A 6,000-nucleotide genomic window follows, 5' to 3' on the forward strand; every position below is an offset into this window, starting at 1 on the left:
GGAAGACCCATTTGCGACCAAGCTTTAACTTCCTGACTGATGTCTTGAGATGTTGCTTCAATATATCCACATAATTTTCCTACCTCATGATGCCATCTATTTTGTGAAGTGCACCAGTCCCTCCTGCAGCAAAGCACCTCCACAACATGATGCTGCCAACGCCGTGCTTCACGGTTGGGATGGTGTTCTTCGGCTTGCAAGCCTCCCCCTTTTTCCTCCAAATATAACAATGGTCATTATTGCCAAACAGTTCTATTTTTGTTTCATCAGACCAGAAGACATTTCTCCCAAAAGTACAATCTTTGTCCCCATGTGCAGTTGCAAACCGTAGTCTGGCTTTTTTATGGCGGTTTTGGAGCAGTGGCTTCTTTCTTGCTGAGCGGCCTTTCAGGTTATGTCGATATAGGACTCGTTTTACTGTGGATATAGTCACTTTTGTACCTGTTTCCTCCAGCATCTTCACAAGGTCCTTTGCTGTTGTTGTCGCACCAAAGTGCATTCTTCTCTAGGAGACAGAACGCGTCTCCTTCCTGAGCGGTATGACGGCTGCGTGGTCCCACGGTGTTTATACTTGTGTACTATTTTTTGTACAGATGAACGTTGTACCTTCAGGCATTTGGAAATTGCTCCCAAGGATGAACCAGACCAAGGATGAACCAGACTTGTGGAGGTCTACCATTTTTTTCTTTTGATTTTCCCATGATGTCAAGCAAAGAAGCACTGAGTTTGAAGGTATGCCTTGAAATACATCCACAGGTACACCTCCAATTGACTCAAATTATGTCAATTAGCCTATCAGAAGCTTCTAAAGCCATGACATCATTTTCTGGAATTTTCCACGCTGTTTAAAGGCACAGTCAACTTAGTGTATGTAAACTTCTGACCTACTGGAATTGTGATACAGTGAATTATAAGTGAAATAATCTGTCTGTAAACAATTGTTGGAAAAATGACTTGTGTCATGCACAAAGTAGATGTCCTAACTGACTTGCCAAAACTATAGTTTGTTAACAAAAAAATTGTGGAGTGGTTGAAAAACAAGTTTTAATGACTCCAACCTAAGTGTATGTAAACTTATGACTTCAACTGTATCTGATATGGGCAGAAAGTTGAAATTCTTGTTAATCTAACTGCACTGTCCAATTTACAGTAACTATTACAGTGAAATAATACCATGCTATTGTTTGAGGAGAGTTGCACAGTTATGAACTTGAAAATGTATCAATAAACCATTTAGGCACATTTGGACAGACTTGATACAACATTTTGAACAGAAATCGAATGGTTCATTGGATCCGTCTAAATCTTTGCACACACACTGCTGCCATCTAGTGGCCACAATCTAAATTGCGCCTAAACTGGAATAATACATTGTGGCCTTTCTCTTGCGTTTCAAAGATGATGAACTTTTACCAGATCTAATGTGTTATATTCTACATTAATTTCACATTTCCACAAACCTCTAAGTATTTCCTTTCAAATTGTATCAAGAATATACATATCCTTGTTTCAGGCAGTTAGATTTGGGTATGTAATTTTTGGCGAAAATTGAAAAAAAGGGTCCGATGCTTAAGAGGTACCAGGTGAGGCTTTATTTAACCAGGTAAGTCTTTATTTAACCAGGTAAGTCTTTATTTAACTAGGTAAGTCTTTATTTAACAAGGTAAGTCTTTATTTAACCAGGTGAGTCATTAGTTACGCGGGTGAGTCTTTAATTAACCAGGCGAGTCTTTATTTAACCAGGTGAGTCTTTATTTAACCAGGTCATTCTTTATTTAACCAGGTAAGTCTTTATTTAACCAGGTAAGTCTTTGAGAACACATTCTCTTTTACAATAATGATGGATGTACCTTAGCTAGGCACAGTCGTGCAGGTAAGATAACACATGGCCAATCTAAGGTGCAAAACAGGGAAGTGACTTCCTTAAGTGTTAAACCCAGCTGGGCTGACTAGTAGCTGACCTGACTAACAGCTGACCTGACTAACAGCTGACCTGACTAACAACTAACCTGACTAACAGCTAACCTGACTAACAGCTGACTAACAACTGACCTGACTAACAGCTGACCTGACTAACAACTGACCTGACTAACAGCTGACCTGACTAACAACTAACCTGACTAACAGCTGACCTGACTAACAGCTAACCTGACTAACAGCTGACCTGACTAACAGCTGACCTGACTAACAACTGACCTGACTAACAGCTGACCTGACTAACAGCTGACCTGACTAACAGCTAACCTGACTAACAGCTGACCTGACTAACAGCTGACCTGACTAACAACTGACCTGACTAACAGCTGACCTGACTAACAGCTGACCTGACTAACAGCTAACCTGACTAACAGCTGACCTGACTAACAACTGACCTGACTAACAGCTGACCTGACTAACAGCTGACCTGACTAACAGCTAACCTGACTAACAGCTGACTAACAACTGACCTGACTAACAACTGACCTGACTAACAGCTGACCTGCCTAACAACTAACCTGACTAACAGCTGACCTGACCTGACTAACAACTAACCTGACTAACAGCTGACCTGACTAACAGCTGACCTGACTAACAGCTGACCTGACTAACAGCTGACCTGATTAACAACTGATCTGACAGTTGACCTGACTAACAGCTGGCCTGACAGCTAACCTGACTAACAGCTGACCTGACTAACAGCTAATCTGACAGCTGACCTGACTAACAGCTGACCTGACTAACAGCTGACCTGACTAACAACTGACCTGACTAACAACTGACCTGACGAACAGCTGATCTGACAGCTGACCTGACTAACAGCTGACCTGACAGCTAACCTGACTAACAGCTGACCTGACTAACAGCTGATCTGACAGCTGACCTGACTAACAGCTGACCTGACTAACAGCTGACCTGACTAACAGCTGACCTGACGAACAGCTGACCTGACTAACAACTGACCTGACTAACAGCTGACCTGATTAACAGCTAACCTGACGAACAGCTGACCTGACTAACAACTGACCTGACTAACAGCTGACCTGACTAACAGCTAACCTGACTAACAGCTGACTAACAACTGACCTGACTAACAACTGACCTGACTAACAGCTGACCTGCCTAACAACTAACCTGACTAACAGCTGACTTGACCTGACTAACAACTAACCTGACTAACAGCTGACCTGACTAACAGCTGACCTGACTAAGAACTGACCTGACTAACAGCTGACCTGACTAACAGCTGACCTAACTAACAGCTGACCTGATTAACAACTGATCTGACAGTTGACCTGACTAACAGCTGGCCTGACTAACAGCTGATTTGACAGCTGACCTGACTAACAGCTGACCTGACTAACAACTGACCTGACGAACAGCTGATCTGACAGCTGACCTGACTAACAGCTGACCTGACAGCTAACCTGACTAACAGCTGACCTGACTAACAGCTGATCTGACAGCTGACCTGACTAACAGCTGACCTGACTAACAGCTAACCTGACTAACAGCTGACCTGACTAACAGCTGACCTGACTAACAGCTGACCTGACGAACAGCTGATCTGACAGCTGACCTGACTAACAGCTGACCTGACAGCTAACCTGACTAACAGCTGACCTGACTAACAGCTAACCTGACAGCTGACCTGACTAACAGCTGACCTGACAGCTAACCTGACTAACAACTGACCTGACAGCTGACTAACAGCTAACCTGACTAACAGATAACCTGACTAACAGCTAACCTGACAGCTAACCTGACTAACAACTGACTAACAGCTAACCTGACTAACAACTGACTAACAGCTAACCTGACTAACAGCTGACCTGACTAACAGCTGACCTGACTAACAGCTAACCTGACTAACAGCTGACCTGACTAACAGCTGACCTGACTAACAGCTGACCTGACTAACAGCTGACCTGACTAACAGCTAACCTGACTAACAGCTAACCTGACTAACAGCTGACCTGACCTGACTAACAACTAACCTGACTAACAGCTGAGACTAACAGCTAACCTGACTAACAACTGACCTGAATAACAGCTGACCTGACTAACAGCTGACCTGACTAACAGCTGACCTGATTAACAACTGATCTGACAGTTGACCTGACTAACAGCTGGCCTGACTAACAGCTGATTTGACAGCTGACCTGACTAACAGCTGACCTGACTAACAACTGACCTGACAAACAGCTGATCTGACAGCTGACCTGACTAACAGCTGACCTGACAGCTAACCTGACTAACAGCTGACCTGACTAACAGCTGATCTGACAGCTGACCTGACTAACAGCTGACCTGACTAACAGCTAACCTGACTAACAGCTGACCTGACTAACAGCTGACCTGACTAACAGCTGACCTGACGAACAGCTGATCTGACAGCTGACCTGACTAACAGCTGACCTGACAGCTAACCTGACTAACAGCTAACCTGACTAACAGCTGACCTGACCTGACTAACAACTAACCTGACTAACAGCTGACCTGACTAACAGCTGACCTGACTGACAACTGACCTGAATAACAGCTGACCTGACTAACAGCTGACCTGACTAACAGCTGATCTGACAGCTGACCTGACTAACAGCTGACCTGACTAACAGCTGACCTGACTAACAGCTAACCTGACTAACAGCTAACCTGACTAACAGCTAACCTGACCTGACTAACAACTAACTTGACTAACAGCTGACCTGACTAACAGCTGACCTGACTAACAACTGACCTGAATAACAGCTGACCTGACTAACAGCTGGCCTGACTAACAGCTGATTTGACAGCTGACCTGACTAACAGCTGACCTGACTAACAGCTGACCTGACTAACAGCTGATCTGACAGCTGACCTGACTAACAGCTGACCTGACTAACAGCTGACCTGACTAACAGCTAACCTGACTAACAGCTAACCTGACTAACAGCTAACCTGACTAACAGCTGACCTGACCTGACTAACAACTAACCTGACTAACAGCTGACCTGACTAACAGCTGACCTGACTAACAACTGACCTGAATAACAGCTGACCTGACTAACAGCTGACCTGACTAACAGCTGACCTGATTAACAACTGATCTGACAGTTGACCTGACTAACAGCTGACCTGACTAACAGCTAACCTGACTAACAGCTGACCTGACTAACAGCTGACCTGACTAACAGCTGACCTGACGAACAGCTGATCTGACAGCTGACCTGACTAACAGCTGACCTGACAGCTAACCTGACTAACAGCTGACCTGACTAACAGCTAACCTGACAGCTGACCTGACTAACAGCTGACCTGACAGCTAACCTGACTAACAACTGACTAACAGCTAACCTGACTAACAGCTGACCTGACAGCTAACCTGACTAACAATTGACTAACAGCTAACCTGACTAACAACTGACTAACAGCTAACCTGACTAACAACTGACTAACAGCTGACCTGACTAACAGCTGACCTGACTAACAGCTGACCTGACTAACAGCTAACCTGACTAACAGCTAACCTGACTAACAGCTGATCTGACTAACAGCTGACCTGACGAACAGCTGACCTGATGAACAGCTGACCTGACTAACAGCTGACCTGACTAACAGCTAACCTGACTAACAGCTGACCTGACAGCTGACCTGCGGGACAGACAGGGCCAGGGGGAGTGAGGAGGATGGTTGGTCATTGGCTCACACTGCAGTCATGGAGGCCAAGCTTTGTGTTGTTGTGTGTCCCTACAGTAATACTAATGGACAGCTGATAGATTTTCTATGGATACAGATACACCCACACTTGGCCAAAGGAACACGTTGAGAAAGCACATTCTCCCATTACCCAACTTGTGTGTGTGTCTTTCAGCTCTAGTCATTACATAACAACACTGCAGAGGTCTCTCTAAACTCCTCGTCCCTATTTGTCTGGATCACATTCCTCATATCCAACATGTCCTTGGCTACAGCTAGCATGGCTAGCATCCACTAGAGAATGCTCATTTCCTTGGCTACAGCTAGCATGGCTAGCATCCACTA

General features: G+C 44.8%; 1 protein-coding gene across 7 annotated transcripts in view; it reads right to left on the minus strand.

Moving 5' to 3' along the window:
- Window positions 1-6,000, minus strand: part of LOC115203619 (C-myc promoter-binding protein) — a gene marked incomplete at its 5' end in the record, with an annotated part of 115,346 nt that overhangs the window by 78,990 nt on the left and 30,356 nt on the right.

This window comes from Salmo trutta, chromosome 12, assembly GCF_901001165.1.
Source record: "Salmo trutta chromosome 12, fSalTru1.1, whole genome shotgun sequence".
Classification (NCBI taxonomy): Eukaryota; Metazoa; Chordata; class Actinopteri; order Salmoniformes; family Salmonidae; genus Salmo; species Salmo trutta.